This window comes from Engraulis encrasicolus, chromosome 11, assembly GCF_034702125.1.
Source record: "Engraulis encrasicolus isolate BLACKSEA-1 chromosome 11, IST_EnEncr_1.0, whole genome shotgun sequence".
Lineage (NCBI taxonomy): Eukaryota > Metazoa > Chordata > Actinopteri > Clupeiformes > Engraulidae > Engraulis > Engraulis encrasicolus.
The window spans coordinates 5,413,380-5,436,203 of NC_085867.1; the positions used below are offsets into that span (position 1 = coordinate 5,413,380).

Below are 22,824 nucleotides of genomic sequence, written 5' to 3' on the forward strand. Positions count from 1 at the left end.
TTCCTACATACTGAGCACAAGATGAAGAGTGTGTGTAGATGATCAACACTGTTTTTACTTTAATTTGAAGAGAACTTTGTAGGAATGTAGGAACGAGGCAATCATACATAAAATTAAAGGCTAATGTGAGTTCACATTTAGTATTATTTTTTATTTAGGTATTTACAGTACATAGGCCTACAGCAGTGGTAAACTCCCTGCAGCAAATCTAGTGTCAGCGCTAGTTCTAGCAGGGCGTAGTCAAGAGCTTGATGCTTCTAATTTGCCTCAGGGGCTCAACATCAGTTAATCAACTATCCTTGTTCCTCATGGGTCAGTTTAAAATGTGACACTTTTAAAAAAATTCCCTGTTTTTTCCCTAACTCTTGGCTGATTGCTTCTTCACAACTCTGCACCTCCTCAGCTCCACCTTCTTGTGTATGATGGCATGGCATGGCATAGGCATCTATAGGCACCTATTTGCCATGTTGCCTTCTGTATTCATGGGGGCATTAACTGCTATCCTTAATCTTAAATTGGGTGAGCATTCCCTATGCTGCTACTGTTCCCTGAACCTCTGCTTTTAATGGTGCTTAAAGGAATAGGTCGGTATTTTGCATTTGGGACCTTAATTATGGTGTATCATACACTGAGCTACCCACCTGTGTCACTTTTGTTTGATTTGAAGCCTTCCGTGAGATTTTGGGTTTGGGCGATATCCACAAACCACCATACAACGGGAGTCAGCGGGGCACAGACTTTAAATCCGTCGTACACGCATAAACAGTATTTTCTTATTTTGTTTAGGGTCATACAATTACGTTTCCGCCTCATTTCAATATTTAAATCTCCCGGGTTCAGTGAACGAATTAAAAATCTGTATTGACTGAGGTGTGCCACGTCATCTTTCTGCGACGCTCATTCTGACAGCCAGCCAGCTCTGCTCCGGCAGTCGGCAACATGATAAAGTAACAAGAAGCAAACGTTGAAGCTCTCGGTTTTTAACAGTTCTTCGGCTAGGACTTTGCTATGGATTGAATGTGCGCATATACCGGATGCTGAAACTAAACGACATGCTTTATGAAACCGTGGCATTTTGCGTTGAGATGGAAAAGGAACGCGCCACACTCTCCTGGATACGAGGCTACGTGTGTGCGGCGTTTGCGCCAAAGGTCTTTCTACCAGCAAAACAAAATAGCAGGACAGAAGTGACAGCGTCAGAAACAAAACATTGCTGTTCTGATTGCTGATGGAGACAACAGAGGTAAGGACATATTATGTATCTAGAGTTTTTGAATGGCTAATCTTGGTGTCGCCTCAAACTAGCTCTCTTCTCGGTGCCTTCATATGGCTGTTCATGCTACCAGCTACAGATAGTCAAATGAATCAAAGCTACGTTTGGTCTCAAACAAAATTGTACACGGAAAATAGTAGTCCTTCAGTAGGCAAGACAATCACAACATATGATAAGCCTGTCAAAGCCCTGCACCAAATCATGGAGTAGGTCGACTGTGGTTTTCACTTTTACTGCTAGTAAAACTGACGGCACGTAATTCGACTGTCTAGCCAATAACATTGCTTGATCTTCAGGTCATACTAGTTGTAGGTTTTACAGTGATACTGGTGTATTGACACACTTCTTTATTTATTATTTAGAAAGACAGGAGAAGGTCAAGACTCAAGAGCTGGACTTTCCATGACGTCCTCACTCGACCCCTGTGAATAGCAGCCCACCGTTGACCAGCCATCAGTATCTACTGTGCAGTCATTTCCTGACCCGGTTTCTCACTAGCCCTTCGCAGACGAACACTACCACCTGAAGACGGTCGTCTGGATAATACTTCGGTTTGGCACCGGCATGGTCTACCACAAAGGTAAACACATCAGGCCTACCACTCCACTGCATTTGTTTTAGAAGTCTAAACAACACACCAGGGTGTATTCCATAGGCGAGTTATCACATGGGACACATGTGCAACACATGGGATATGTGTGGCTCAGGGGAAAAAACAGTTATGAGCCACGTTTGTAGTATTTCCCATACAGTACACCATTCATACTAATTATAATATTAGTTACTAATACTAATATAATATTAATTATAATTACTTTCGTGTCGATATTTTTCAAAGGGTTTTTCCATCCAGTATTACTCTGGCAAAATGCCCATTGCTTTCCTGTCTAATATTATTTAAAAAAAAAGTCCAGTGGCCTTCAACTAACACCTTTTGACTTATCACGTTGTATCTGGAGAGCAGACCATCTTCTTTATGAGTTTCACATTCTGTTACATTACTGCCATCACCTACTGTGCACTCATGTGATTGGCCTTTACCATTCCTGTTCAATGGCCATACATAATACATTACAATTGTCATTTCTATTTTCCAGATAGACGCCAGACCTTCTGAAAGGACCTAATGGACTGAGTGCTGGAAAGGAGACAACCCCTCTATAGAATAAACTGAGTGTAACAAACACTCCACCACGAAAACTCTCCACTCCAGTCCCAAGAACAGACATGTATGTTTCAGTGTCATGACGGAGCAATCATTTCGGAAGGTCCTAAACCCTATTTATCTAAAATACTTTCTGATGTTTGATAGTGACATCTTGGTTACCCAATAAGACATTTCTTACATTATTACAAGATTCTTCACTTCTTCCTACATTGTTAATGACTGAATGATTACAATTATGATGTACACATTGTTATTGGTCACACCTGCTGACATTAAAGTCCCAGTAAAATCTTCTCTCTTTTCCTTTATGTAAAGAAGGTAAAGTAATGACACTTGAGGCAGTAATGACAAATGGATAAATGTGTAAAATTTATTTTCAATGGCCATCAAATTATATTGATGACCTAAGTTCAAGAGAGTCCTTGTGCACAAGCCATCAGCAATGCAGGTGCTGATGTGAGGCAGGAGAAGGTGAACAATGAACAAAATTCAAAAGACATTTCCTTCATTTTTCTGAGCTAAAAACGCATTTTGCCCTGTGTGTCAAAATAAAGTAAGAAAAAGAATGGTAAGCAGTATGCGGTGTCTTTTGAATTATGTAGATAATCTCTTCCTGTGAGTCCAAGAAATTGTGCAGGTGGAAGTTGAGAAAGTGTCCCTATGATTGTTACAATGGAATGATGCATGAAATTAATTTACAAATGTTATCAAAAGACATGGAATATTACATTTTCATTTCATTACATTTTTTTTTTTTAAATGCATTGCACTTAGCTGACGCTTTCATTTACCAAAAGTGGTATTGGTTACAGTCCCTGGAGCAATGTGGGCTTAGGTGCCTTGCTCAAGGGCACTTCAGCCATGGACGGAGATGTAGGGAGAGGTCAGGAGGGATTCGAACCAGCTACATTTGGTCCAATAAGGGGTCCCCACAATGCACCTAAGATGTGTAATGTCAAATTATGTGTAGTATTACCAACTAGATTTATAACTTCATTGTAATTACTCAATATAACACAAGATGATAAGTCAATGTAGAGACTCTGACTCCATCCAACATATGGTATGGTGGGAGATGGATGAGGGTCATGATGCACCTTGGATGACCCTTCTGTACTGTAACCTGGCCGCAGACGTTCAGCTCCCAGGGCGCTGGGCGCTGTGTACAGCATTTCCTACAAGACAGATGATCACAATACAGCAAGTAAGAGGTAGGGGCACTTCAGTCAATGACAGGTTTTATTTTGTTTTGTTTTTTTTTTTTGGGGGGGGGGGTTGGGCTGGTACAACCACAGCTTATGTTCAAGTAATTGATTAGTATACTGCAATGAAAATGCTTCTTGGATAATCCACTGACATGAAACACAACAGAACAAATAATAATCTATACAATCGTGGCACTAGCTGTGAAGTTACTACTAACGTCACTGACTGACCCCAATATCGACAAAGCTGTCTGGGCATAGTAAATCAAACAGAATTTACAAATTCCTCGGCGACTTACTCAATTGAAAGCTGTGTGTTCCTTTGAGTTTTGGCTGTCATCTCCGATTCAACTTCGAAGAATGATGATACCAGCTCGATTCGTCATGGCGAGAATATCCTCCAGAGTTACTTGGCACCTTCCTAAATAAATAAAGAAGTGTGTCACCACATCAGATCAGTATCACACTGTAAAACCTCCAAGTGATATGACATGAGAATCAATGTAGCCTACCTTTTCAGTAGGCTAGACAGCTGAATGTTTTTACCAGTAGTAAAAGTAAAAGTCAACTGTACTTATAAGTATACCCCATGATTTGGTGCAGGGCTTATCATATGATTGTGTTGCCTACTGAAGGAATACTATTCGTATTTTCCGTGTACAATTTTGTTTGAGACCAAACGTAGCTTTGATTCATTTGACTACCTGTAGCTGGTAGCATGAACAGCCATACGAAGGCACCGAGAAGAGAGCTAGTTTGAGGCGACACCAAGATTAGCCATTCAAAAACTCTAGATACATAATATGTCCTTACCTCTGTTGTCTCCATCAGCAATCGGAACAGCATTGTTTTCTTTCTGACGCTGTCACTTCTGTCTTGCTATTTTGTTGTGCTGGTAGAAAGACCTTTGGCGCAAAAGCCGCACACACGTAGCCTCGTATCCAGGAGTGTGGCGCGTTCCTTTTCCATCTCAACGCAAAATGCCACGGTTTCATAAAGCATGTCGTTTAGTTTCAGCCAAAGAAAATGGAATCTTGTACAAGAAGCACAACTAGCTGGTGTGGCCAGGAGTGGCACTGCAGCTATGTTATCACAGCCAAGTAAATAATGAATGGGTGCCAATGGGGCTGTACCCTTCTCATAGAACTATCTGCCCGTGTGATTTTTTCCCTGGAAACAATGGAGTCGCGTTCGATAGATATAAGTAAGTGAAAGCATTTGCCGACACGTTTGCATCTTGTCAAGTGTTACATTCGTGAAAATCACCCTTATTTCAACTATAGCAATGACATAACACGTGACAATCGACTTTACGGCACTACGCCATTTGTTTTGTAGTTTTAAGTCTGACTTCAGATGTCGATGTGTTTAAAGTTATGTTAGGATTGTTGCGGACACTGTTATTTATTGCATTTAAGGTGGTGGAAAAGCGGCATGTGTACATGGGGTAAAGGAAATGACTGCGCTCATCCTTAAGAATAACATGTTGGACGGCGGTGGGGGGTTTTGAGGTGTGTGACCGTAGATGTCTCTGCTAGGATCAGTCAGAGTACGTCTCTCGTCAGCTCTGGTCGTGAATAGTCGCAAAGATTCCTCAGCCAGCAGGTATTAGCCGAATGCTAGCGTGTTGCAGGACAAAACTAACACGTCTTTGGGAGAACAAAGCCATGTCAGGAACCTTTAACTTCACTTCTAATACAACGTTCATGATAAGGTACAGAATGTGCACACATCTTTACAAACCAGAGAACAGAACCGTCACAAATCCCTGCTGAGCCATTTAGCCCAATAGGCTCCCATTCATCTTTTACTTGGCTGCGTTCGCCAACGGGGCTATATGGGAGCCAATGAGAGACGTCTATCTCATAGCTTAGACAATTTCTGGTTTCAGCATCCGGTATATGCGCACATTCAATCCATAGCAAAGTCCTAGCCGAAGAACTGTTAAAAACCGAGAGCTTCAACGTTTGCTTCTTGTTACTTTATCATGTTGCCGACTGCCGGAGCAGAGCTGGCTGGCTGTCAGAATGAGCGTCGCAGAAAGATGACGTGGCACACCTCAGTCAATACAGATTTTTAATTCGTTCACTGAACCCGGGAGATTTAAATATTGAAATGAGGCGGAAACGTATTTGTATGACCCTAAACAAAATAAGAAAATAGGCCTACTGTTTATGCGTGTACGACGGATTTAAAGTCTGTGCCCCGCTGACTCCCGTTGTATGGTGGTTTGTGGATATCGCCCAAACCCAAAATCTCACGGAAGGCTTCAAATCAAACAAAAGTGACACAGGTGGGTAGCTCAGTGTATGATACACCATAATTAAGGTCCCAAATGCAAAATACCGACCTATTCCTAAAAAACCTATTCCTAGAAAACCAGGAGACTGCTCTGAAGAGAGCCATATCGTAGTAATTCATAACTTTTCAATGAAGAAATCGCATTCAGAATTTTCTTGTCTTGTGTTTCTTGACTTAGATGGACCTGACAGAAATTGGGTTTAGGTGCCTTGCTCAAGGGCCCGTCAGTCATGGATGAGTAGATCACCTTCATTATTCCTACAGATGTAATTTGATGTTGTAGTAGTCCACAGTAACTGTCTCAGACCTCTTTAGGTAGACTGATTCACTCCTGGGAACCTGTGAGTCTCAGACTGTTGGGGTCAAAGGAGTTTCGTTTTCCATTCAGTATCAAAGCCTATTCTCTGTTGTTGTGCCCAAGTGGTGGAACGGTCTCCCAGAGGAAACAAGATTAAGCACATATCTTGCAGCCTTCAAGCAAGTAGACTCTCCTCTTTTTTGACTATCTACTAGACTAATGTCAACTAACCCTTCTTTGCATCTGCACGTGTTGTTCTGTATATCTCCTGTGCGCTTTGTATCTGCTAGTGATGTTCGCTATGATTATGTCCTCGTTTGAAAGTCCCTTTGGTTACAAAGCGTCTGCCAAATGCAATGTAATGTAATATAAATCCATTTGCTTTGAAGAAGAAGAATGTCTGTAAATCCTCTAAATTGGTCTGCTTTTTGACCCAATCATGTGATTTCTGTTGTATTTGTTTTTAATTCTTTGTGTTAGTTTCACTAAAATGCTGTGAAAGGATTATTGCACAGGTGTGCTGCTTGCCTCACAGAGATACCATGAAAAGGTGATTACTCTGAGTGTGTTTGAGAGGAGGAGTACAAGCGACTTAGGGATTAGTACGAGCCCTCACACTGAAGAAGAAGATGCCAACAAGGAGACTGGTGAGAAACTGCATAATACACCCACACACATGTGCACCGTCATGGACACACACACACACACACACACACACACACACACACACACACACACACACACACACACACACACACACACGTAATCCTCCAAATGACTGAGTACACAATAGTCTCATACACTCATAATGTCTGAATAATATACGTCTCGCATTGTGTTGTAGGAAAATGGGATAATGGCTTCCCAAATTGGATTGCTTGAGAACTTATTTGGCAAATTGGCTATTTTCCTTCTGTCCTGTTTTTCCCACCCTCATACAATGGTTGGGTGAGGACAAAGCTAAAGCTGTTAAAGGACAACTTCTATCAATTTCAATATGTATGCTGTTGTATTGCATACACTACCCTTGACTTGTCAGTACCAGGTGATGCTGCATTTTTCGACAAAGCCCTTTCCGAGATTTGAGCTATTCTAATGGGGGCAGACTTTGTTTACGTTAAACTCTTTCTTAACATAGACCTACTCCAAATATTATCCCAAAAGGTATCGCTGTATGCTAGTTGTCTGCTGATGTTGCATAACCTTTTGGATGTTTTTGGAAATAAATCAAGATGATTTTTGGAAATGTAAACAAACACCTGCCCCCATTACAATGACCAGGATCTTGCAAAAGGCTGAAGAAGAAGAAAAAAATCTCAGGTAGGCCTACTGACAAGTCCAGGGTAGTGTGAGCATTACAACTGCATGTTGAAATTGCCTGAAGTTATCCTTTAACATCCCACGTACCTCTCTCCTTCCTTCATCCCTTCTTCCTGCCCTACCCACCTCCATTCCTCACTTCAACTGCTGCCCAACACCAACATCACCAACACAAACACCAACATAAACAACTCTCCAATGATTCATGCCTGGGGTCATTTAGTGGAATTGCACTACTGTTCAAGGCCCAGGGCTCACCAGTGGCAGTGGAAGTCTTTGGAAACAAAGTTATCCATCAGCGCGGCTTCTGGTATTGGCACTACCGCTGACACTGGAGACCTGTTCTTTGCAAAGCTGCCAGGCAGATGATTGCTGGCTTGACCAGGGATCAATGGCGAAGCTTTCAGGTTAAATTGTCGCTTACTGAGGATGCTTTAACCCATTTTAGCCTAGGGCATCAGCAAAAAACGCCTGCTGAATGCCTAAGCCCTTTTTGGGAAAAGGTGCCCTCTACCTATTAACCTAAAAATCTCAAGCTCCGAAGCACGTAAAAGCATGAAATAAGTTGCATTTAGAAACCCTGCATTCAGCTCTATAATACCCACATATTTATGTGTCGCTCCAGGCACCAAAGGTCAAACAACGTATACGCAGCATCAGACTAAAATGGGTTAAAAAAACGAGCGCCCAATAGGTTCTTACTTAAATAACCTAGGCTAATTGTGACTGCTCATCATTATACGTACGTTATACTTCAGTTAAATCTTTACATAACATTTGGCTGACACTTTTTTATCAAAGTGACTTACAATCGAATATGATCTGTTCTTTCCTGCTTTGCACTTCAATTGATGTGTCCTAATGCCATTAAAAATGCATACGTTTAATATTTTTCAACAAATGTTTTAGGACATTGTATGGTCATTAATAAGCCTACCTAGTTCAGTAGTGTTGGTAGAGGCACCAGTGAAACTTTTGCAACAGCCGACAGGCTCAAACATCTACTGTGTTCCTTCACACAAATGATGGATGCTCTTTATTTTTCCTTTATCTGACACAGGTGTTTAGGGTAGTTGGCACGCTAGTTTTCACCTAAAGCTTTACTTCTATCTCACTGCATCTGCTAAGTGTGTATCCCGCCACAGGTGGTCTTGAAACACAACCTCTGATTTGATTGGCAATGTAGGTACCAGCAGCAGGTCTTTGGATTGTTAGCAATCGCTGGCAGCCCTAAAGCAGGACCACACTCAGGGGCATTTCAGAAACTGATTGAATCAGCTCTCGCATAACCGAGAAGCAGTCAGTGTGTGGTTTGGGGATGGATGAAAATGCTGGGGTTGTGGTAAGTGAAGTGAGGGAAAGGTGAAGACGGGAGGTAAGGATGGAGGGGTGGAGGAGAGTTGTGCACAGGAATGACAAAAAGTGATTAAGACATGGTTGCTGGAAAAGAGAGATAGATGTCTTGAGTACAGATGTGTTTTTGCTGAATTTGGGGAAGTTGTCTAGCCAGGCCGTACCCTCCTAGTGACGCAACACCTTTAGCGTTGCCTCTAGTCAGGCCAAGAGCAATATATCGTTTCTGAGCTCCAAAACAGTGTGTGTGTGTGTGTGTGTGTGTGTGTGTGTGTGTGTGTGTGTGTGTGTGTGTGTGTGTGTGTGTGTGTGTGTGTGTGTGTGTGTGTGTGTGTGTGTGTGTGTGTGAGCATGTTTGTATGATACATGTTTGTACGGAATGGAAAGGGCGCGACTTTAACTGTGTTGATCCGTAAACAAAGTCTGATGAGAGCTGCTACCACTCTGAACAATGTTTCCTTACCTAAAGGTGAAGCCTTAAGGGGATGGGATGGGAACTCCCCCCCCCCCCCCCCCCCCCCCCCCCCCCCCCCCCCCCCCCCCCCCCCCCCAACAGGCCTCAACATTCCCCCTGATGTCAAACCGGTAAGTGACCCAACGAACAAAGAAAGAACAAACACAGACTCTCCATCTTAAGAGACATTGTTGAATGCCACTGAATCTGAACCCTGATTTTCCGTCTCTGCAGCCTTTCAGTCTTTTCATTTGTAGTCACCCATCTGCCTTGCCTGGGCAGTTTGGAATGGGTTGAAAGGGAGTGGAGGAGGTGGTGGGGGAAGTTAAACATAGTTAAATCAGGGCTTTGAACCTCTCTGGTGAAGGAACCATGCACAGGCTGCTATATGACTTTTGCACACACACACACACACACACACACACACACACACACACACACACACACACACACACACACACACACACACACACACACACACACACACACACACACACACACACACACACACACACACACACACACACAGCATGTCTGTTCAGTTGTCTTTCCCCAAACTGCCCTCTCTGTGTTTACTGCATGAGTCGGTGCCTGGGCAGTTTGCCTGGGTTGAAAGGGAGTTGATTCCAGGGCTTTGGACCTCTACAGCTGGGGATGGAACCATGCACAGGCGTGAACTTGCCAACACACCCTCAGGTTTTTTAGCCAATTTTCTTTCAGCCCTGTATACACTTTTACACATGCACGCAAGCACACAAACACACACCACACACAAACACACACGTATACACAGTGTTACCCCTTTCATCTGCCAGCAATGCTTGCAGGTGTTTCATCTTTGCCTGCTTTCTCAAACTTTGACACACACACACATACACACACACAAACACACACACACACTCTCTCTCACACACACACACACACACACACACGCGCGCGTGCGCGCACACACAGACACACACCTGCATGACCATAAGATGTGTCACCATGTGTCTACCGCTGTCTTTTTATGCAACGTTGCCTTTGTTGTCTTGAAGATCCTGCACCCTTTCACCGCTTACTGGGTTACTGGGAGTTTCTATCTGTTTTCTCTCCACCCTTTCTTTTTCTCCCCTCTTCTTTTTTTCTGTTCTCACCTTTCCTTCCAGGCACCGGGTGCACTGTCCCAAGTTTCAGCATCAACAGACATAAAGTTCTCAGTCCATGTTCCAGCTGATTGATCCATAGCAACAAACTATGCTCAAAAAACGTGAAAACCATGATTTACCATGTCTATTTTTCATAAAGTCTCTCTCCACTTTCTACTTTTCCTCTCCTATCTCACTTAGTTTTGTTTAAGTTTCCCCCTGGTACTGCTCTGCATTGTTGTCCCAATTCATGAGACTTTGTAATCTTTTGTAATCACAAGTGTAGTGGCAACTCCTTCTGATAATGTATGCCACCTGAGGAGCGGGTGAATAAGCAACGAGTCTGACGCTACAAATCTTCCGACACAGGATCTTCAAGTTTAAAAAGTTTATTTACAAATAAAACATACAAAAACAAAGGAATTCGCTGTCTGTTCTTAAGTGGTGCAGCTTAACTGGTTGGTGGTTCTTTCTTAATCTTTCAATGTCCATGCGCCGGCTGAGCCGCCGGTCAGAAAACTATCACCACCACCCGACCTTCTGAATGACAAATGACGCATGTCACGCTTTATATACTGCTGCGTCTTGCGCACATTACACATTACTGACGAAACATTCTCCTATCCAATAATGAATTAAATAACATTTCCTCCTTCATGAAATTACACATGGTGTATCAAAATAACATTCCAAGAAATAACAATTCTACTGTATATATGTAAATAATAATTCTTAATTCCAAAATAAAATGCTTTTCTCAATATGGCTCTTACAACAAGTTTTATTGATGTCGAAGCGGTCAATGTCTTCCTCTTTCTCTCTCTTGCTGTCTTTCTCTCGCTCTGCTGCTTTCCTGTTCTGTTCTTATCTCACCCTTCTCTGTCTGCATAGCCAGACTTATTTCCTTCCTTATCGGCACCCAAGGTCTTCAGTCCTATAGGCTTGTCTTGTCTTTATAACCCAGCCAGTGTGCATGCCTTTGTCTGGATGCTGATTTGCCATATATTAATGCAGAGCGATCCATGTACGTGACTGAGATACAATATATGACCTCCATGCCAGTGAAGGCTGTCCTGCCCCTCCACAGCACAAGCTATTCATGACAACCATCAGTGGCGTGCACAGACATTTTGGGGGGCAGGTGCTGAAGGGGGAAGTTGGGGGCATGATTCACTTCTGGCTGCCTTATAGGTTATAGACGAGTTATTGTGTCACATGTTTTGATTGTGAAGCATGCAGATTATCATGTCAACATGGACCACAGTACATTGTGACAAAAAGAAAACTTCCAAAAAGGGATTTTTTTGTGCAGTAGGGCAAAGGAGCAGGTGCTTTAGCACCACCTTGTCATTATCTGTGCACACACATGTTAAAACAATCACAAGAACAACACAACAGGCCTGGGATGGAGTGTCATCTTTGCTTTGCCTAGTACTGTCATGATACATCATTAAAAAGCACCCCGTTGGCTATCACTGTCATGTTATTGTGCAAGTACCACACTGGATGCTCCACAGCTCCAGTTTTATAACCTCCTGTTCGATCTCTGGGTCATGAGTAAGGGTCTAGATCAGAGAGGGAATCTCCTCATTCTCTCTGGCTCTATATGTGCTGTGATGTGTCTGAGCTATCCAGATCACATCACGTCACATATGGTACACACACACACACTTTCTCTCTCTCTCTCTCTTTATCTCTCTCTCTCTCTCTCTGCCTCTGTATACTGTGCTGGTGTGAGTGGGAAGTGATGAATACTGCATGACACAGCTGCTACTGCTACTGGATGTCTGGGTCACGAGTAAGGGAGGAAGGGGTCCAGATCAGAAGAGTCTTGTCCAGATCACATCACATATGGTACGAGTGGGAAGTGATAAATACTGCATGGCACAGCTGCTACAGCTACTACTGATGCTGCTGCTGGAGGTCATGATGGTGGTGGTGGTGGTGGTGGTGGTGCTGATGGTGGTGCTGCTGCTGGAGGTGATGATGGTGGTGGTGGTGATACTGGAGGTGATGGTGGTGCTGCTGCTGGAGGTGATGATGGTGCTGCTGGAGGTGATGGTGGTGGTGCTGCTGGAGGTGATGATGGTGGTGTTGGTGCTACTGGAGGTGATGATGGTGGTGGTGCTGCTGGAGGTGATGATGGTGGTGGTGGTGCTGCTGGAGGTGATGATGGTGGTGGTGCTGCTGCTGGAGGTGATGATGGTGGTGCTGCTGCTGGAGGTGATGATGGTGGTGGTGCTGCTGGAGGTGATGATGATGGTGCTGCTGGAGGTGATGATGGTGGTGGTGCTGCTGGAGGTGATGATGGTGGTGCTGCTGCTGGAGGTGATGATGGTGGTGGTGCTGCTGGAGGTGATGATGGTGGTGGTGCTGGAGGTGATGATGATGGTGGTGCTGGAGGTGATGATGGTGGTGGTGGTGGTGCTGCTGCTGTAGGTGGTGATGATGATGGTGGTGCACCAGTCCAGTAAGGGAGGAAGGGGTCCAGATGAGAGGAGTCTAGTCCAGATCACATCAAATAAGTGATGAATAATGTATGGCACAACTGCTACTGCGGTTCGTGGTGGTGATGATGATGGTGGTGCTGCTGGAGGTGGTGATGATGGTGATGATAGTGATGATCACTAGTGATGATGTGTGCTGCTCTGGTCTCTCATTTTGAGACGCCTTCCTTGGCTTCTGATTGCACTTGCATGAGGAAAAGAATGGCTCCATGCTGTGGCACTGCTACAAGCTGCTGCATATGGTTGTCTGTCTTACACACGCACTCACACACGCACGCAGGCACATACGCGCACACGCACACGTACACGCACACGCACACGCACACACACACACACACACCCACACGCGCACCCACACACAGACTTTTTTTTTTGTCCCTACAAATTCTGGCACTTAATTATGACTCACTTATATGCAGTGTATCATGCGGACATTGACATTGATGGGAGACCTCTGAGGTCTTCCAATATTGATCTCCCCATGAATGTATTCATACAGTGTCTTTAACGTACACGTGTGCATACACAACGTACACCCACACACCCTCACTTTATCACACAGCCCTTGACACTGTCCGGAGGTCATGAGATGTTATCCATCTTCCTTGCTGCCTGAAATTTTGCTGTTACTTGTGATTAGTGGCCGCTGTTACTTGTGATTAGTGGCGTGGGCTCTTTTCACCAGGCAATGATAAGTGGGCATGTTGATCATTAGAGATCTAATGGTATGCAGCACCTAAATATCTGTCTGTCTTTTTCTTACTGCCTCTGTCTGTCTCTCTCTATCACACACACACACACACACACACACACACACACACACACACACACAAACCTCCTGCCAGCTCTCTCTCTCTCTCTCTCTCTCTCTCTCTCTCTCTCTCTCTCTCTGTTCTGTAACACGTTCAAACCTCCATCTCTCCTCCTCTCTTCTCCATTCCTCCATTATCCTCTCCATGTCCCTTCCAGGGTCAGATATGGATTAATTATACAATAGTCAGATCCTATCAATACATTTTGGTGATACCTGATTTTACGAGACGTGCTCTAAACGTATTCTACGCGTCGATAAGGGAGAGGATGTGCTCTTCGAGACTTGGTCTGACCAAGAGCATAACAATTAATGTTTCCCAAACAGCATGGTTGACCTGCCTCCCTAAGTTTGCTACTGGTTGACTGGTGTCCGACAAAGTGGCTGGATTTCCCGATTTTTGGGGAGATCAGAAACGATATTGACATTGCTCTTGGCCTGTCTTGGAGCAACGCAGAAGACGTTGCGTCACTAGGAGGGCATGGCCAGGCTATTGTATTGCTATCCCTTTTCAGAAAAAAAACAAAGTACATTAAAGACCCAATAACGTCTTCCTGTATGTATCCCGAACACTCCTCTCCATATCCCCTTCCCTCCTCCATCACCCGTCTCCCTCTCTCCATCATCCCTCTCTCTTTCTTCCTCCATCACTCGTCTCCCTCACTCCATCATCTCTCTCTCTCTCTTCCTCCATCACTCGTCTCCCTCACTCCATCATCTCTCTCTCTCTCTCTCTCTCTCTCTCTTCCTCCATCACTCGTTTCCCTCACTCAATCATCTCTCTCTCTCTCTTCCTCCATCACCCGACTCCCTCTCTCCATCATCCCTCTCTCTCTCTTCCTCCATCACTCGTCTCCCTCACTCCATCATCTCTCTCTCTCTCTCTCTCTCTCTCTCTCTCTCTTCCTCCATCACTCGTTTCCCTCACTCAATCATCTCTCTCTCGCTCTTCCTTCATCACAGGTCTCCCTCACTCCATCATTTCTCTCTCTCTTCCTCCATCACTCGTTTAACTCACTCAATCATCTCTCTCTCTCCCTCAATCATGCCGTCTCCCTCACTCCATCATCTCTCTCTCTCTTCTTCTTCCATCACCCATCTCCCTCAACCCATCATATCTCTCTCTCTCTCTCTCTCTCTCTCTCTCTCTCTCTCTCTCTCTTCCTCCATCATCTCTCTCTCTCTCTCTTCCTCCATCATCTCGTCCTCAGTTGCCCTGAGTGCACAGCTGTCAGCGTTTGCATTTTTCATGGGCTTTAACTCCTCACTAATTGCAGCACTTTTTCAGCGTTCAGAAGCAACTTGTTCACAACCACACTTGCAGAGTAGACAGACATATGCAGACACACACACCTGCAGAGGCGCACACACACACACACACACACACACACACACACACACACACACACACACACACACACACACACACACACACACACACACACACACACACACACACACACACACACACACACAAAACCAGCATGGACTGTGTATTGCTGTTAAGTCTTACCATTCCTGACATAATTGGGTCTGATATCAAAGAGCTTCTAGGACTTCAAAGTACTGAAGTTGTTTTTTTTTTTATCTCTTGCCATATTTATTGTGGAAGGGAATGTAGGCAGCATTTTTTCCTCCACATTGCCTGCTTCACCATCAACTAATAACATATTCTGCATATTTCATTCCTCTCTGGCATTGTCATGTATTGTGTGAAGCACAACATATTCTGTTAGATTAAAAAAACGGTTCTCGCATAAACCAACTTATTAAATGTTCCAAATTCAAGAAAGTGTTGTTTGTTTTGCCTTGTGTAAACATGAAATGGAAAAGAAATGCTCTTTCTCTCCACTTTTCTTCCTAAATTGTGTGTGTGTGTGTGTGTGTGTGTGTGTGTGTGTGTGTGTGTGTGTGTGTGAGAGAGAGAGAGAGAGAGAGAGAGAGAGAGAGAGAGAGAGAGGGGCGAGAGTTTGGTATGACAGTGGCCTTCATCATCAAAGTGTAAAGCTAGTTCTCATTTAATAGTTTGAGCTTTGTGAGAATCATGGCATTTAACAACTTAACTTCTTATCTGCCCACTTTAACAGTTTTGATCTTGTTCTTCATAAGGTCAGTTCTTTTAGATTTTTCTCCGGGAAAGAGCTGTAGTGTTATGCCCACTGTAGGGGTCATTTTTTACCATGACATGTCTGGAATGTCTTAGACATGATGGTATTTGCTGGACTCAGTTTTGAGAGAAATATGCCTCCCTAGAGGTGCAGTCTGTTGTACTTGATAAATGGCTCAGTTGTGTTATGAAGGGGAACTTTCTTCAGACATTTAAATAGTGGATTTTAACTACTGGATATAAACTCTGTAATTAATAGAGCTGACAGATGACGGTCAATAGCTTGTGTGTCCATCTTGTGTGTCATTGTGTGTCTCCTCCATTGACTTTAAGCATCTTCTCAGAAGCACGATCTTGGCTGGGACCGGAAGATTAAAAAAACTAGACAACATTGTCTGGCAGTGCCACCATGAAGGGGGCCCAAACAGAAGCAACTGTGTAAGCTCTGCCAGACTTCGTCAGGATAAATTATTCTATTGACAGATCCAGTTGGAAACTGCTGCGTGGACTTTCAAATCACTTTCATACAAGTTACAACACAGCAAATAACCAAAGATGTTTTGCCACTAGAACTGCATCTGTGTCATCTGGAATGTCCAGATGAAGCTTTTCACTGCCGTCTATGTCAGTTCTATTCATCATTACATAGTTCCAAAATCACAAATAATGTGCATAGTATTGAAAAAGAAAGCAAACAAAAAGACTTGTTAAAATTAAGTTTTACCATTTGGGTGGCAATACATGAGAGTAAAACATTTTTTTTTACCTGCCCTGGCATTCAATGTGTTAAAACTGAAATTGCTATGACACCACTTAATTCATTGGCTCTGTCTATAGAGTGCCCTTGTTTTGAAGCCAGAATTGAGTTTTGTTACAGAGCTGGGCGGGCACACACTCATTTAGCTTTTTATGGTCTGTGCGCCACAGAGTTCTTTAATCTTTGGTGCCATTTTGTGCCAAGAAATCTACCCCCCCTGTCAACGCAATCTGTGTTTAAAGAGAAGTAATTGCTGTGTTATGTTATACACAAGGCTGCCTTGGTCAATTGCCACATTTGTTCACTTTTCTTCGTTTGTCCTTCCATCACTCACCTCACCTACATCTCCTCCCTCTCTCCACCCCACCCCATCTCTTCCCTAATGCAGGTTTGATTTTCTGCAGTCCTGGCACCAGTACAACACCTATTACGAGTTTACTTTAAGCAGCACTACGTCATGCAGAAAGAAGGCAGAAGTATGCTAGAGGTGCTGGCCGTTTCCCAATGTCCAGTGTGCTTCCTTTCAAGTGTATCAGCCTTCGTAATCACGCCCAGTGATTGGATACTCTTTGGTGAACTCTGCAGAGTAGGCCTATCCAATCACTGGACGTGACTAATTAGGCTGACACACTTCCAAGGCTCATACATTTGATATTAGGAAATACCCACTGTTGTGTAGGCATTATTACCCCTAAAGTTTAATTCATTTCCCCTCATTTACGAATGCCGGCCATTTTGTAAGATGAGACCACCATTTTCTCTCTATACTGTACCTGGTTCGAATACGTGGCTCAGCCCCGCCCCGTATGTATAAAACCCCTGGTCAAGGTATGCATAGAGAGCCCTTTTTGTCGCCTATTCCCCTAGGCCCGACGCCCTAGGAGAGACCGCCGGACTTCCTCCATCGAGATGTGAGACGTGTCGAAACACGTCTCCTTGGAGAGACGTCTATTTTAGAAATTATTGAAACTGTAAGTTATCTTGGCCGGTTAACACTACAGTCGATATATATTTCTTCCTTCAACCGGTTTTCGTTTGTATTGCATTTGACTTTTGCGGACACTGCTAGGAGAGCAGTGAGTCAGGACACACGAGGAACTCACGCGCTATAGGATAACTTTTGTACGGACAATTGTTAATCTTTTACTAGTACTGAAATCAAAGGAACCTCCCTGGAGTCGAGAAAGATTCGGTTGAGGCTTGATTGTCTGTTCCCCAAGAGAGTGGACAGCCGGTATAGTTATTACGCGTGGAACGGACCTACGTGCACCCGCCCTTCTCACTGGACCTTCGCAGGACGGCACCGCAAAGACAATCGGACTACACAACGAAATACCACTTTCCTTCTCCCGTTCAACGAAGCAAGACCTTTTGTGGACACATTGCAACCTCGTGCCCCGGAACGGCGCGTGGTATCGCTTGGCCCCACAGACAGAACCTGCGAGCTTGGAGAACAAAAGGACCTCGTGCGCACGAAGACGCACACACCCACCTCGCCCGAGAGATCAAAGGATCTCTCTCTCTCTTCCTACCAAGGATAACAGTAAGCACGCGAATTTGGGCAAAGATACGCAGTTAGAACTGTTACATAGCTTTGAGGAGTTGTGTTTAAATATCCACACTTGTAGAGTGTGATATATTTTATTTTGGGTTATTTTGTTCTATCTGTTCTTTCTTTTCTTTCTCTCTTTCTCCCCTCTCATCACCACAGATAGCCACACGCTATTCTTAGTTTACATTAGTTGCAATATTGCCATAGGCCATACTTGCACCCACATGTAAATTACCCACTCACAGAGATACACGTACCAGTGTTTTAAACCATTGAGTCACTGAGTCGAGGACGTAAGCTATTGTCGGAAAAGAGCGCCAAACGCTCCCTTTTCCCTTCCCCCACACATACTGTAAAGCCTTAAGACAAAGGACAGTATTCTCTGATTAGCTTGAATTCTATCTTGAAGATAAGTTCCCGCTTCATCAGCCGAAAGCTTAACGCCCCTCCTCATGTCTCATATTTCGCCCCTGCGCCGAGCTGCGCAGAATCATTTTAGCCATAGTTCATAGAACATAGGCTACATCTCTCTCTCTCTCTCTCCTCCCACCGCTCCGCACACGCGATAATAGAGGTGCGCGGCGCTCACAGAAAGCGCTCGCCACGCGCCCCTCCCCTCTCTCTCTCTTTCTCTCTCTCGCATAGCGTACACACACACACACACACACACACACACACAGCGCATCCTCTCATACCCCGTGTATATATTGTATATTTTACCTAAGTTCTTATGCCCTGCAAGTCGCATTGGCTGTATCAGTGTTATGACCGGATGATGCTTTTACAATAAATGTACATTGTGGTGAACTGTGTTTGTCTTATTTGAACAATTTCTACGAAGTCAACCAGAAAAGAATTCACACAAAACCTTCAGATTATTAGTCAATAATGGTCATGATTTTATGAGACGGTCATGAACCGTGTTTTATGCAATCATTAATTAGACAATTGACGATTCCATAAGTACACACCTACACATTATTGATACCCAACGTGAAGAGTTTAACACACTCTTCATGCATCATTTCTTATACTCTTATTCCTCACATATAGTAATAACACATTACATATTTGGAACCGTATAAGAATTGTATACTTATTAATGTAATTATAATTACATCACTGTACTTCCCTTACATTTAACGTCGTACCCATTAATTGTAGTTGACCCTACATATTTTGGTGCCCGTGTGTGAGGAAGAATAGTCCCCGTATCCAATAAATGTAGTTTTACCTACATATTTTGGTGCCCTTGCGTGAGGAAGAATATTCCTCACGTCCAATAAATGTGGGATTACCCCTACATATTTTGGTGCCCCGTGTGAGGACTGGTTTAATGACTTCTAGAACTTGTACAAATACAGATGAAATACTGTTTGCATTAGACAACTGCTAAGATATACATTCAGATGCGTATAGACAGTGTGAGAACATACTAACACCCCAGCAACGGTTAGTTAGTAAACCCTGAATTAATTAATTATTACCGTAATTAACAGTTTAATTATTTTGAATTGGATTTAAATTAATTAACATATTAATTACCAGCATAATTAATTATTCATTTTGTTGCCAACAAAATGGCACCCTCTAACTGTCTAGAAAGCGGTCAAAACCCGCAGCTTTCTGATCTCATTGCAGACCTTACCCAGGTCTCGTTGCATAATAGACTGAAGGTTCAAAATCTCAGTCAGGAACAATGCACGCTAGAAATTCAGAAAACGCTATTGCAAATCAATGCCCCAAAATCAACTGCCGATAGCCAAGAAGCAATAGGCATGTTAATTTTGCTCCAATCCCACGAGCTGAGATTGCAAATCAACCAGCTCCGCACTGAAGTGCATGACGTCATAGCTGACCGTGAAAAGGTAGCTAGAGAAGCCAATGAAATTAGAAATGAGCTTAAGCACACGCAAGAAAGCTTTTCTAATCGCATGAGCATATTGGAGGCAGCCATAATAGGTAGTAAGAATGTTGTAGAACAGCAGCCCCTCCTCTCGTCTCGTGAGAATCCCGAGACAATACAGGTGACACACTTAGACCATTCCACGCAAGCCAGCGAGAAGGCCACCCAGGAAAAGAGTCCAGTGTATGAGGTAGACAGAAACGAGATTGTCCCCATAGTCACCCCACAGCCAGTCGCAGCCCGGGGAAGACCCCGCACACGCGATTGTCACAGCAGCTCAGAGACAGATTGCTCCGATGGGTCTCACACGCGTAACGCAGAGACGACCCGCGTAGCTAGACTCCGTGTTCTTGATATACTGGCACAAGATGTTGAGAAGTTTGACCCTTACGGTACAAACAGACACGTGAGTGACTATTTCAGAGAAATAGAACGATGTTTCCAAGACATACCAGACGCAACGTCACACGAGAAAGTTAAACTAATTTGGAAAACATCCGGCCCCAGAGTGCGCAAGGATTTGGATTCACTTTCCCCAGACATAGCTGATAGCTATCCCAAATTACGCGCATGGATGATAGGAGAGTACGAGCGCCCTCGAGACTACCCGTCTGCGGTGCTCAATGCTTTGAGGGTCAGACATCAGAGGTCTGAACCCCCTCGCGCATATTTCAGTCGGTTACACACAGCCTACTTTGAGGGTAGGGCAACACCAGGCTTAGAAGAAGATGCACACTTTCAATCACTCTTCTTACACAATCTCCATGGTAGCATTCGTACAGAGGTTAAAGTCGCGTGTAGACGCAAACGTCACACGATGCTTGAAATGCGCCGACTAGCTCAAATGATTTGGGAAGCCGCTGCGCCTGTAGACAGGTCTCAGCCGAGCGCTCCCAACCCATGCCATCAGCCCACGGCACAGCCCCGGCTGACGAGCTTCGAAGCGGCCCATAAAGGGGGGCCAGACAGAGATGGCCCTATGCAACACTTGACTAACCCACAGCAAAACGAATGGCACCACCAGCAGAACATTATAGCGAGAGGGGGACAGCTCCCTCATCAGCATCACAGCCACATTACGCACAACACACGTAGGCGTAAACGAAACAGAAGGCGCAACCGCCAACCTGTTCATAATCAGGACCAGTGGACTAACCACAGCTCCCATGAGTCCGACTCCCGTTCTGCACAGTCATGGCGCGATGCGAGTGAGCACGACTCGTCAGATGGATCTGATCAAAGCTCTAGCGAGCCAGAGTCACACACTCCGCGTCACCGTCGCCGGCGGCGACAGAGATGGGTCCAGCACGACTCATCCCTGTCCCATAGCGCGACAGACTTAACAGACTAACCTCAGACATCAGTCTCACAGACTAAATTTGCATACTTCGCCAAAGCCATAAATATGCATCATAAGTCTTAGTCACAGTTAACCACCTACTAACCAACACTGTACATTCCATCACACTATGCAAGATTATTATATGCGATCCCATTTTACGCACGCATGCTTTAGACAGTGCATAGGCAAGCATACCCTTCAGGGCCCGAAGGACAGCGCAGCGCCGACCTGACTAACAGCAGCGTTATGGTAAACCAGCACGAAAGTACCATTAGTAAAATGCACTCACATTAATATATCTAGTTATAGTTTTGGCAATGTTACATTTGTTTGTTATTCACACACTGGTAAGATGGAGCTCTCCATCTCTCCAACCTCACTCCACAGTGTATCCACATACACGCCTCATGCCACGGCATGCTTCACAACAACAACACAACTGACACTGACCACATGGCTATGTGATTGACAGCTGCAGACGTCAAAAGCTCTGCCATCAGTAGTGTCCACGAAGATTAGGCTAGCTGACACATGGTTCCACCATTCCCCCTCACCATGCCTTTTCTTCACTTTCTTCTCTTTCTTCTCTCTTCTCTTTTATTATTTTTCATGATTTTGTTTGTTGTTTGAATTTAGATTCTAGACAGATAAAATCTATTGCCCAAAGTGCTATTGACCATTCTCAGCCCAGAGTGCTATACTGCATGGACTATTCATATGCCCATCACATGAACTTTTCCAAAGGACACAACACAGGAACCGTCCTTGGACATTACAGCATCATGGACAAACATTGGATTACCACTTTTGGACAAATGAACTTAAACAGGAGTAAAGTGCCATGTGCCTATCAAAGAGACACTGCAATCTCCCTTCGATAGCCAAAAGGGGGAGATGTAGGCATTATTACCCCTAAAGTTTAATTCATTTCCCCTCATTTACGAATGCCGGCCATTTTGTAAGATGAGGCCACCATTTTCTCTCTATACTGTACCTGGTTCGAATACGTGGCTCAGCCCCGCCCCGTATGTATAAAACCCCGGGTCAAGGTATGCATATTGTGCTTTTCACCTATTCCCCTAGGCCCGACGCCCTAGGAGACACCGCCCGACTTCCCCATCGAGATGTGAAACGTGCCAGGACACGTCTCCTTGGAGATACGTCTATTTTAGAAATTATTGAAACTGTAAGTTATCTTGGCCAGGTTAACACTACAGTCGATATATTTTCTTCCTTCAACCGGTTTTCGTTTGTATTGCATTTGACTTTTGCGGACACTGCTAGGAGAGCAGTGAGTCAGGACACACGAGGAACTCACGCGCTATAGGATAACTTTTGTACGG

At 44.2% G+C, this 22,824-nt stretch overlaps 1 long non-coding RNA gene across 1 annotated transcript; it reads left to right on the forward strand.

The window, feature by feature from the left end:
- Positions 1–1,562: 1,562 nt before the first annotated feature.
- LOC134458741 (uncharacterized) lies at positions 1,563–2,734 on the forward strand. Its single transcript, XR_010036615.1, has 2 exons — positions 1,563–1,853; positions 2,371–2,734. It is a non-coding gene; the product is annotated as an uncharacterized LOC134458741 (long non-coding RNA).
- The last annotated feature ends 20,090 nt before the right edge of the window (positions 2,735–22,824 follow it).